The sequence below is a fragment of the Nomascus leucogenys genome, chromosome 18, assembly GCF_006542625.1.
Source record: "Nomascus leucogenys isolate Asia chromosome 18, Asia_NLE_v1, whole genome shotgun sequence".
Lineage (NCBI taxonomy): Eukaryota > Metazoa > Chordata > Mammalia > Primates > Hylobatidae > Nomascus > Nomascus leucogenys.
This window is the reverse complement of record NC_044398.1, coordinates 18468332-18480786: the sequence shown is the minus strand read 5'-3', so window position 1 is coordinate 18480786 and position 12455 is coordinate 18468332. Positions and strand designations below refer to the sequence as shown.

General features: G+C 49.5%; 1 protein-coding gene across 1 annotated transcript in view; it reads right to left on the bottom strand.

Moving 5' to 3' along the window:
• TET1 (tet methylcytosine dioxygenase 1) overlaps positions 1-3325 on the bottom strand; it is a 140026-nt gene extending 136701 nt beyond the window's left edge. The window contains exon 1 of the mRNA XM_012497024.2: positions 2920-3325. The gene's annotated coding sequence lies outside the window, so the exon portion shown is untranslated. The remainder of the gene's footprint in view (positions 1-2919) is intronic.
• Between the last annotated feature and the right edge of the window lie 9130 nt (positions 3326-12455).

The window sequence follows — 12455 nt, the reverse complement described above, 5'->3', positions numbered from 1 at the left end:
ACAGCAACATGTCAGAAAGATCCTCTTCCCACCTATATCCGTCCTTTTCCTGGATTCCCCCAAAATCCTCCTGGCAAAAATGCTTGACTGATGTAACGATCCAGCCTGCAGGTTAAATTAAAGTCATATTTCAATTCTTCCCACTACCAGCAGTGGCCAAAAACGTGGTATTTGCACACATAGAGCTAGTTGCAAGAGACTGATTTCATAGTCCCTCCATTCAGCTCCACAGAACTTAAAGGCTCTTGCACTTGGCGGAGAAAAACAAGATTTAAAACATTTTTTAAAAAAGGCAGCACCTGGCTCAGTTTCCTCCAGCAACTAAGTTCTACCTCGAAAGGAAGAGTAGGCAGGCAACTGCTTGCTGTTCCTAGATAGTTTTCTACCACAGGAAGTGTGAGAGCCCTCGGCACATGTAAAAGCTGTTCAGGGAAACTCACTAGAATGCCAGCACAGTTAGTCAATGGCTCCTTCCATATGTAAAACACCCCTCTGCCCTGCAGAGAGGAAGGGGGAAAAAAGGAGGAAAAAGGGCCAAGAAAAGGGAAGGGAGACGTTAGAATGGACATAGAACGGTCCTTCCGAAGACAAGAAAGACATAAAACACATCAGGAGGAAGTAGAAGAAAAAGCATGAGAAGGAAGAAAATGCCCAAAAAGAAAACAAAAAAGGCCAAAAACGAAAGAAGGGGAAGAAATTTACAGTCAAAAATTGAGGAAGGGGAAAAATTACTTATAGTAAAAACTGAGGAAGGGGTTCGACATCTATAGTAATAAAGTTAGAATATAAAAAGGCAACTGGGATCAAAAGGCCGAAAACTAAAAGACCAAGGGGAGAGGGGAAATCAAGTGTGCAGGAAAGACACGGACGCTCAGAAGGTGGGGGAGGGGAGACAAATCAGATGGGAGAAGGAAGAGAAACAAAGGGCAGGGACAGTGGAGACTCAACCCTCCCACCCATCCATTCTGGAAGACCAGCCCGGAGAGCGATAGTTAACTCTCATTAAAATGGAAAGTGGCAGTCCCAGAGTTGTAAGCCTGGACTCCTCATCTTTGCAAAGAGAAAAGGACACTGTCTGCCATTTCTTGTATATCTTGATTCTGAAATTTAATTGAAACTACAACTTAGCTTTAAAGACAGAGAGACTGACAAACTAATTAAAATCCCTTAATTGGGGAAAAGGGGGACCCGTATGACCAATACCGATAAAATCGGGAAACACACCAAAAGCCACCTAAGTCTTTTGATTCTTGGTTTGATTCACCTAAGTCTTTTGGTTGTTAATTCACACCAATCTCCTTATTTCCGTACCTATCTACATGTTCCCCTGCCCCTGGTTTAATTGTAGTCATAAATTCCTAATATGCTCCAAATAACTGTTGCCCTAACTGGTTAAGAAGCGCCTTTTCCATATTTTTTCCTATCCTGAGGCCTAATTAAACCAGTGCTTTTATTTTACTTTATATTGGGGGTGGGGACGCCGAGCACACTCAGGTCCAGGGGAGACCTGGGGCTGCTGCTGTACAGCGCCGCTCTTCCAGTGGCGCGCGCGGCTCACCCCGCCGGCCCAGGGCTGTGTACCTAATCCTGTTCTCTCTCCAAGGTCTTGCAGCTCTTTTCAAACATTTCTTCAAAAACCGGTCATTACTAGGACATATTGTGCAGCTCGTTTAGTGCCCAAGAGTGGAACTGGGGCGGAGGAGAAGAGGCACCCTAAGAGACGTATGCAGAAAGGTTGGTTAATTTGGGAGAGGGAGGAGTTGGGGACGCGGGAAAGACTCCGAGGCTGAAGCTTTAAGTGTTCTTTTGGAGACACTTTAGTTTTTGGTGGATCAGAAATGCCCAGCGTGGGTTTCTCGTTCACGTGGAAAGGTTACCAGCGTCGGCCAGTCCCTTCCAGACCACTTCTTGTAGAATATATAAGAGCCTGGGGCGAGCGAGGGGGGGACCGGAGCGGGGGAGAGGGAGGCAGGGAAGCACAGAGAGAGAGGGAGAGCATTTTTTCTCTGGGGGCGGTAGGTTGCGCGGCCGCCTCCTCGCCCAAGGGCGAGGACCAGGCCCCTCACGTGCTGCACGACCAGCCCCAGCACCCAGCTCCGCACACCTCCCACCCTCGGGGCCCGCTCCGGGATCCCGCCAGACGGGGACTGATGGGATCGCAAGGCCAGCGCATCCAGCGACCCAGTGGTGCTCATAAATGAGTTTCTTAAATGCCATTTTGACAGAACACACTCTACTCCCTATTGCCTTCCTCGCTGATCCTTACAACCCCCAGCCAACTCCTAGCAAGACTGCACCACTGCCTCCACTCTAAACGTTTCATCCCTGGAGCTGCCGTCCCAAAACTCTCGGGGAGACAGGGGCCAAAGCGTTTCCCTACCAACCTGTCTCTCATATAAATATGGGGGGGAGGGAGAAAACTTGTTTAGGGGGTACACTTGAGCACGGGACAGCCCGGGCTCCCCACTCACAACTTGCACAGACTCTAGCCTCTCCTCACCCCGGGGCGCCCCGACCTCCGACTCCCCAAAGGGGCCGGGGAACCGCTGGCACATTCAGCTATCTCCCCCAGGCCACACTTGCCCTCCCCCAGCCCCGCTTCCAGCGCAGCCCGGGGTCAGAGCCCCAGGCGCCCCCGCTGCCCCCCACCCGGCGCTGTGGCGGGGCCTCCGGGGCGGGTGGCCGATACCTCCGGCCGGGGGTATTGTTTACCTCCGGCAACAAAAGCGTCCCAAGCGTCCCGGGGTGGGGGGTCGAGGCGGGGTACGAGCCCACCCCTGCGGCCGCGGGAGAGCCAAGGACGCAGAGCCCCGGCCACGTCCAGCCCGCTTCGAGCGCCGCCTCCCAGACCCCCCTTGGGCCTCGGCGTCGGAGTCCTCGCTCCCCGCACCCCTGCCCTCTGCCCCGGCCCCAACTTACCGCTGGCCGGATCACACTCCCAGGGCAGCGCATGGCCCCCAGCTCCAAGCCTGCACCAGCCCTCGGGCAAACTTTCCAACTCGCGCCGATCCACACAACTTTGGAGCCCGGGGCCCCGGAGGGCGCGAGGGGCGCGGGCGGGTCGGGAAGGACGCCTACCGGCTCCCAGCACAGTCAAGGCCCGAGCCCCCGAGGTGAGGAGTCGGTTCCCAAAGGTCCACAGTGGAGAGGCAGGTAGGGCTGCATGACTTGGGCGGGGCAGGGGGGTGTCCCGGGGGGCAGACCCGGGAGTAGAGGGGCCAGCGGCTGCGCGCACAAAGCGGCGCCGGAGCAGACTGCGCGGCCACTCCCCGCCAGGTCAGCCCCCCGGAGCAGCAGTGTCTCCCCAGGACAGACCTCAGGGAGTGAAGCTGGGGCTCTGCCTTCGCTGGACCCTGCACAGTTGAGCGAGAGACAAAACGCGAGCTGGATTTACCCAAACTGGAGCTGGAATCCCTCCTCGACTCCCTCTCGACCCCCTCCCCCTCCCCCTCGTTCTCCACCTCTCTCAACTTCTCTGTCTCCGAAGAAGACGTAGAGAGGTGTCAAGATTTTGTCATTAACTTTTTTCCCAGGGGAGCTCTAGAAAAAGTTTTTAGGATCTCCAAATTGCATGTTTATAAATGTATGAAGAAGGTGCCAGGTCAGAGATGACACCATTGAGCAATATCTAGGTCGCCAGCAACGGAAAACCGCCCTCAACACCAAAGAGAGAAACCAGATGAGGGCTGTGTTCCCTGACTCTGGGCTGGATGTCTGCAAAGGTCATCATAATATTTCTGTTAGTTATTTGGCCCTGGACTTCAGTGGTGGTCGTATTCACTTTATGAATGAAGAAATGAAAGGGCAGGAAGAGCTAAGTTTTCCGAATTAGGAGGAATAACCAGTGGCATTACGCCAGAATTAAGACTGACTAGGGCATCTGAATTTTTCTCTAAATGTTTGATAGCTATTGCTTCTTCCAGCAGTCATGACACAGACAAGGGAATCCAGGACTTTAATGGGGTCACTGTGGTAAGGAAAATGCTGTTCATGGAATCTTCATTCCTTCCAGGTCAAACTTCAAGTGAAGAGAAAGGATTCAGTCCCTCATTGCCTTTCACACCATTCTATCCCCATTCTGCACTTAGATTTCATTCTTATACACATAAGCATAACCAGGCTGTTCTGGGAAAGATTCCTAAACTTTTAACCTTCCTCACTGATTGATTCATACAAATGTATTCTTGCACTACAATGTAGGCATACAAGGATGAATAAAATTTGCCTCCTACACAGAAGGAACAGAGATTACAGGCTGGCAGAGCAAACTGATGACTGCACTCGTGTTTTCAATGGCATAATCAAAGTACCTTGGCTGCATAAAATCAGAAATGTGGCATTTGAAATAAAATTTTTTTTTTTTTTTGAGACGGAGTTTCGCTCTTGTTGCCCAGGCTGGGGTGCAATGGCCTGATATTGGCTTACTGCAACCTCTGCTCCTGGGTTCAAGCGATTCTCCTGCCTCAGGCTCCTGAGTACTTGGGCTTACAGGTGTGCGCCACCACACCCAGCTATGTTATTATTATTATTATTATTTTTGGAAGAGATGGGGTTTCACCTTGTTGGTCAGGCTAGTCTCGAACTCCTGACCTCAGGTGATCTGCCTGCCTTGGCTTCCCAAAGTGCTGGGATTACATGCGTGAGCCACCGCACCAGGCCTGAAATAAATCTTATATGACCCGTTGATGGTATAGTGGTTAGCATAGCTGCCTTCCGTGAAATAAATCTTGTGGACAAAAATTGACCTTCTGAGTCAATGCTTCAAAAAGGTTACTTGTTAAAACCTTGTTAGAAACATTCTACCTAGATAAAAAGAAAGGAATGCAGGGAGAGTTTGACTTATAAAACTTGATTTTCAAGGCTGGGCACACACCTGTAATCCTAACACTTTGAGAGGCTGGGGCAGGAGGACTGTTTGAGCCCAGGAGTTTCAGGTTGCAGTGAGCTTTGGTAAAGCCACTGCATTCCAGCCTGAGTGACAGGGCAAGACACTGTCTCAAAAAAAATCCTGACTTTCAGGTGGGCATAACAGTGCACACCATCCCAGCTACTCGGGAGGCTGAGGCAAGAGGATTGCTTGAGCCCAAGAGTTTGAGGCCATCCTGGGCAACCACAACAAGACCCATCTCCCTGTCCCCCAAAAAAGGAAAAGGAAAAATCCAACATAATGTAATTTTCATGAAGAACAAAAGGAAAAGGACTATCATAAAATAGAAATATCCTGGCTTTTGTCAATTAACTGGATTAACTTTAAAAGGTATTGAAATAGGAAAATCATACAACTACATAGAATGATGTCCATGGTAACACTCATTCCCCTTGAGTCCCTACTTAGTGCCAGACACAGTTCCAAACTTGGGGAAACAAAAGTGAGCAAAAGGAAACCTCCGTCGTCGTAGAGCTTGCATTCCATCGTGTTGTAGGAGTCGGAGCACAGAAAATATAGAATATAAATGAGCAGAATATATAGTGTATCAGATAGTGATAGCACCGGGATAAAGTGGGGGGAAAAGGCAGGGAAGGGGAGGGGGAATGCTGGGGAAGATTGCAATTAAAAAATAAAATAGCCAGGCGCGGTGGCTCACGCCTGTAATCCCAGCACTTTGGGAGGCCAAGCCAGGCAGATCAAGGTCAAGAGATCAAGACCATCCTGACCAACATGTTGAAACCCAGTCTCTACTAAAAACACAAAAATTACCTGGGCGTGGTGACGCGCACCAGCAGTCCCAGCTACTCGGGAGGCTGAGGCAGGAGAATTGCTTGAACCCAGGACGCGGAGGTTGCAGTGAGCCAAGATGGCACCACTGCACTCCAGCCTACAGCCTGGTGACAAAGCACGACTCCATCTCAAAACACACACACACAAAATACACAAGGCTCAGGGCTCGGTGGCTCATGCCTGTAATTTCATCACTTAGGGAGGCAGATGGGGGAGGATCACTTGAACGCAGGAGATGGAGACCAGCCTGGGCAACATAGCGAAATCTCTACTAAAAATATAAAAATTAGCCACGCATGGTGGTGCATGCCTGTTTTCCCAGCTACTCTGGAAGCTGAGATGGGAGAATCGCCTGAGTATGCGAGGCGGTTGCAGTGAGCCAAGATCGCACCACTTGCATTTCAGCCTGGAGGAAAGATCAAGACCCTGTCTCAAAACAAACAAACAAACAAACAAACAACCCAATGAATGCTTCTAAAAGGATTCTAAGTGCGTGTGTGCTTCTAAAATAATTGTGTGTGTGTGTGTGTTTGTGTGTGTGTTTTGTTTTTTGGGTTTTTTTTTTTAGATGGAGTCTTGCTCCATCGCCCACGCTGGAGTGCAGTGGCCCGATCTCGGCTCACTGCAACCTTCGCCTCCCAGGTTCAAGCAATTATGCTTTAGCCTCCTGAATAGCTGGGACTAAAGGCATGCACCACCACGCGTGGCTAATTTGTGTTTTTTTAAGCAGAGATGGGGGTTTCACCTTGTTGGTCAGGCTGGTCTCGAACTCCTGACCTCAGGTGATCCACCTGCCTCAGCCTCCCAAAGAGCCAACGCGCCTGGCCTGTTTGTTTTTGAGAGGGAGTCTCAGTCGCCCAGGCTGGAGTGCAGTAGTGCAATCTTGTCCCACTGCAACCTTCCTCCCAAGTTCAAGCGATTCTTGTATCTCAGCCTCCCAAGCAGCTGTGATTACAGGCATGAGCCACTGCCCCTGACCAGGATTGTAATTTTGAATTCAGCAATCAAGGAAGACCACATTGAGTAGATCTGAAAAAAGCAAGGGAGGAAGCTGGAGGAAGATTGCAGGCTTAGGAAAAAGCAAGTGCAAAGGCTCTGAAGGCTGAATTGAGTCTGTGCCAATAAAACATTTTCATTATGTTTCACAATGGTGAAAAACTGGAAACCATCTAAATGTCCATCAAAAAAGGAAAGGTCCCTCCCACTGGCCAAGTCTGGGACAATTTTGAGTTTGGGAAAGAGAGTTATCTTGGAGAAACAAATTGAGAGTCATCAGCTTGTAGATGTTATTAAAAACCACCTCGGCACCCAGCAACCTGATTGGGTTCATCTGTCAGGAAAGGGGCCAGATGTTTCCATAAAGTCTAAAAGGTTTAACAAGTGATGTGAAATTAAACAATAACATGAGGTGTCTACCCAGGGAGAAGAAAATAAAGTGCAATTCTTTCCAGACCTCAATAACAAAGAATAAATGTTTAGGCAATTTTCCACTATCCTTATAATTAACTTACCCCATTTTCTCCCCCAAGTAACAGCAAGAATTCTTTGTCTTTTTTCCAGTCAGCTCTTTTAAAAAGAGGTATGAAAATTATGTCATAAGGGTATTGGAACTGCACTTATCTAACTCTTCCAAACCTAACTCAAGTTCCCTCTACAGTTATTTCTCATTTTACTATTGCTCTATCTCTAAAACATCTTAGCTACTCCGCTTACTAAATTATCTTGGTTAGTGACCTGGCAGAGGTGGAAATTATATATATAATATAGCATAACCTCCTTAAACACACATATACATACAGAGATTCTTTACTAAAGAATATAATCTCGGCCAGCCATGGTGGCTCACGCCTGTAATCCCAGCACTTTCGGAGGCCGAGGTGGGCGGATCATGAGGTCAGGAGTTCAAGACCAGCCTGGCCAAGAAGGTGAAACCCTGTCTCTACTAAAAATACAAAAATTAGCCAGGTTGGCCGGGCGCGGTGGCTCATGCCTGTAATCCCAGCACTTTGGGAGGCCGAGGCGGGCAGATCACGAGGTCAGGAGATCAAGACCATCCTGGCTAACACCGTGAAACCCCGTCTCTACTAAAAATACAAAAAATTAGCCGGGCATGGTGGCGGGCGCCAGTAGTCCCAGCTACTCAGGAGGCTGAGGCAGGAGAATGGCGTGAACCCGGGAGGCAGAGTTTGCAGTGAGCCGAGATCGCGCCACTGCACTCTAGCCTGGGTGACAGAGCGAGACTCCGCCTCAAAAAAAAAGAAAAAAAAAATTAGCCAGGCATGGTGGTGGGTGCCTGTAATCCCAGCTACTGGGGAGGCTGAGGCAGGAGAATTGCTTGAACCAGGGAGGCAGAGGTTACAGTGAGCTGAGATCACGCCACTGCACTCCAGCCTGGGTGACGGACCAAGACTCCATCTCAAAAAAAAAAGAATATAGGCCGCGCACGGTGGCTCACGCCTGTAATCCCAGCACTTTAGGAGGCCGAGGCGGGCGGATCACGAGGTCAGGAGATCGAGACCACCCTGGCTAACACGGTGAAACCCCATCTCCACTAAAAATACAAAAAAAATTAGCCGGGCGTGGTGACGGGCGCTTGTAGTCCCAGCTACTCGGAGAGGCTGAGGCGGGAGAATGGCGTGAACCCGGGAGGCGGAGCTTGCAGTGAGCCGAGATCGCGCCACTGCACTCCAGCCTGGGCGACAGAGCAGGACTCCGCCTCAAAAAAAAAAAAAAAAAAAAGAAAGAATATAATCTCCATTGGACAAAATTTTAAAATTTGGCAATACTAAGTGTTAGGAATCTTATACAATCCTGGTAGTATAAATTATATAGCAACTAAGGAAGACAGACTCATTATTTCCTATATGGAGATCAGGGTCTGATTAGATAGATAGATAGATACATGAATTTGGGCTAGGTAGCCCATGCCTGTGGGACCAGCTACTTAGGATGCTGACGTGTGAGGAGTTTGAGACCAGCCTGAGCAACACAGCAAGACCTTAACTCAGTAAATAAATAAATAAAATAAAAAATAAAATAGGCTGGGCGCGGTGGCTCATGCCTGTAATCCTAGCACTTTAGGAGGCTGAGGCGGGTGGATCATAAGGTCAGGAGTTTGTTTTGTTTTGTTTTGAGAGGGAATCTCCTTCAGTCGCCCAGGCTTGAGTGCAGTGGCGTGATCTCAGCTCACTGCGATCTCCGCCTCCCGGGTTCAAGCAATTCTCCTGCGTCAGCCTCACGCGTAGCTGGGACTATAGGCGCACATCGCCACGCCCAGCTAATTTTTTTTTTTTTTTTTTTTTTTTTTTTGAGACGGAGTCTCCCTCTGTCGCCCAGGCTGGAGTGCAGTGGCGCAATCTCGGCTCACTGCAAGCTCCGCCTCCCAGGTTCACGCCATTCTCCTGCCTCAGCCTCTCCGAGTAGCTGGGACCACAGGCGCCTGCCACCATGCCCGGCTAATTTTTTTTTTGGTATTTTTTTGGTAGAGACGGGGTTTCACTGTGTTAGCCAGGATGGCCTCGATCTCCTGACCTCGTGATCTGCCCGCCTCGGCCTCCCAAAGTGCTGGGATTACAAGCGTGAGCCACCGCGCCCGGCCCCAGCTAATTTTTTTTGTATTTTAGTAGAGGCGGGGTTTCACCACGTTTTCGAGGCTGGCCTCAAACCTCTGAGCTCAGGCAATCCGCCCACCTCAGCCTCCCAAAGCGCTAGGATTACAGGCATGAGACACAGCGCCTGGCCACAAGGTCAGGAGTTTGAGACCAGCCTGACCAACAAGGTGAAACCCCGTCTCTACCAAAAATACAAAAATTAACTGGGCGTGGTGGCAGGCACCTGTAATCCCAGGTACTCAGGAGGCTGAGGCAGGAGAATTGCTTGAACCCGGGAGGTGAAGGTTGAAGTGGGCCGTGATCACACCATTGCACTCCCGCCTGAGCGACAGAGCGAAACTCCATCTCAAAATAAATAAACAAATAAATATAAAACATAAATTCAATAGATAGATAGATGATATAATAGCAGGTAGTAGAGTCAGTTGTCCCGTGGTGATCTGGGACAGCACACTCTGCATGGTCCTGGGGGATAGCGGGGAAGCTGGGCAAGATACATCTTGTAGCAGCAGAAGCCAGCAATAGCATTGGTGAAGATCTAATGCTGTCAGTTGGGCGAGGAATCCAAAGGAGAAAGAAAAATTTCAAGTAGAAAAAACTCAAGGAGGCTGGGCACTGTGGCTTACACCTATAGTACCAGCTACCCAGAAGGCTGAGGCAGGAGGATTGCTTGAGCCCAGGAGTCGAAGGCTGCAGTGAGCTATGACTGCACCAGTGTGCTCCAGACTGGGTGACAGAGCATGAGTCTGCCAAAAAAATAAAATAAAATAAAATAATTCTTTTTTTTTTTTGAGACGGAGTCTCGCTCTGTCGCCCAGGCTGGAGTGCAGTGGCGCAATCTCGGCTCACTGCAAGCTCCGCCTCCCGGGTTCACGCCATTCTCCTGCCTCAGCCTCTCCGAGTAGCTGGGACTACAGGCGCCCGCCACCACGCCCGGCTAATTTTTTGTATTTTTAGTAGAGACGGGGTTTCACCGTGGTCTCGATCTCCTGACCTCGTGATCCGCCCGCCTCGGCCTCCCAAAGTGCTGGGATTACAAGCGTGAGCCACCGCGCCCGGCCATAAAATAATTCTTAAAAAAGAAAAAAAGAGGCCGGCCGTGGCGGCTCACGCTTAAATTAACCAAAGAGGCTGGGCGTGGTGGCTCATGCCTGTAACCCCAGCACTTTGGGAGGCCGAGGCGGGTGGATCACCTGAGGTCAGGAGTTCAAGACCAGCTGGGCCAATATGGTGAAACCCCGTCTCTACTAAAAATACAAAATATTACCTGGGTGTGGTGGTGGATGCCTGTAATTCCAGCTACTCGGGAGGCTGAGGCGGGAGAATCGCTTGAATCCGGGAGGCAGAGGTTGCAGTGGGCCGAGTTCACGCCATTGCACTCCAGCCTGGGCAAGAGTGAAACTCCATCTCAAAAAAAAAGAAAAAGAAAAAAGAAAGGACCCAAGGGAATGACCAGAGAACTACCAGAGGAGAGAACTTGCACTGAGCAGGTGTTCAAGAATTGGCATTTATTGGTCACAAATTAAGGGAAAAAAGTTTTTTCTCCCTACTCGCACTGAATGCAGCTCAGAATATTTATCACATTTATGGTGGTTTTCACACACACACAACAAAATTCTCCAGCAGACGCCAACTGGGTGTCCTCTAACTCAATTCAATTCTGATGCTATCTGAAGCTCACAGATAGGGGCTCAGTCCCACAAGACTGCCGCCATTTTGAGACACCAATTACATGTCCCAGACAGTGACCTGTGCTTCTGACTGACTATAAATCAGGGGTCCCACAACCCCGCTCCTCGTGTTTGATAATTTGCTAGGATGGCTCACAGAACTCAGGGGAAATGCTCTACTTACGTTAGCCAATGTATTATGAAGGACATAGATGATCACTCCAAGAAGATATGCAAAGGGCCTGATTGTGGAAGGAGGTGTCACAAAGCTTCTGTACCTTGACTGCGCACACTGACCTCTCAGCAACTCCAAGTGTTCAGCAACTCCTGGTTCAAAAGTTTCTACAGAGCATCATCTCCTGAACCCCTCCCTCCCCCACCCCCTCTGCCTTTCCAATCCACTAATTACCCGTTGAGCAGCCCCAGCCTAAGGCTACCTTGGGGTCCCACCCTAAATCACTTCTTTAGCATAAACTCCGGTGTGATGAAGGGATTTGTTGTGAATAACTAAGACATTCCTAGCACTCAGGAAATTCCTACGGTTTTAGGAGCTGTGTGACAGGAGCTGGGGACTCAGACTAAATGTATTTCATATCACAGTAGTCCACTCCTTATCAGAGGTCATCAGTGGTCTGATAAGATTCCATGGAAACTAAAAGAAATAAACAACTTTTTTTGTTTTTTGAGATGGAGTCTCACTCTGTTGCCCAGGATGGAGTGCAGTGGCGTGATCTCGGCTCACTGCAACCTCTGCCACCCTGGTTCAAGCGATCTCCTGCCTCAGCCTCCCGAGTAGCTGGGATTACAGGTGCCTGCCACCACACCTGGCTAAATTTTTTTTTTTTTTTTTTTGTAGTTTTTGGTAGACAAGGGGTTTCACTATCTTGGACAGGCTGGTCTCGAACTCCTGACTTCGTGATTCACCCGCCTCTGCCTCCCAAAGTGCTGGGATTACAGGCGTGAACCATTGTGCCCGGCCAGCAATAGGTTTTAAAATAATTATTTTATTTTATTAAAAAATAAAATAGGCCGGGCGCGGTGGCTCACGCTTGTAATCCCAGCACTTTGGGAGGCCGAGGCGGGCGGATCACCAGGTCAGGAGATCGAGACCACGGTGAAACGCCGTCTCTACTAAAAATACAAAAAATTATCCGGGCGTGGCGGCGGGCGCCTGTAGTCCCAGCTACTCTACTCGGAGAGGCTGAGGCAGGAGAATGGCGTGAACCCGGGAGGCGGAGCTTGCAGTGAGCCAAGATTGCGCCACTGCACTACAGCCTGGGCGACAGAGCGAGACTCCGTCTCAAAAAATAATAAAATAAAATAAAAAATAAAATAAAATAAAATAAATTTTAAATAAATATAATAAAAATTGCTAAAAAGCAATAGTTTCGGCCGGGCGCGGTGGCTCACGCCTGTAATCCCAGCACTTTGGGAGGCGGAGGAGGGCGGATCATG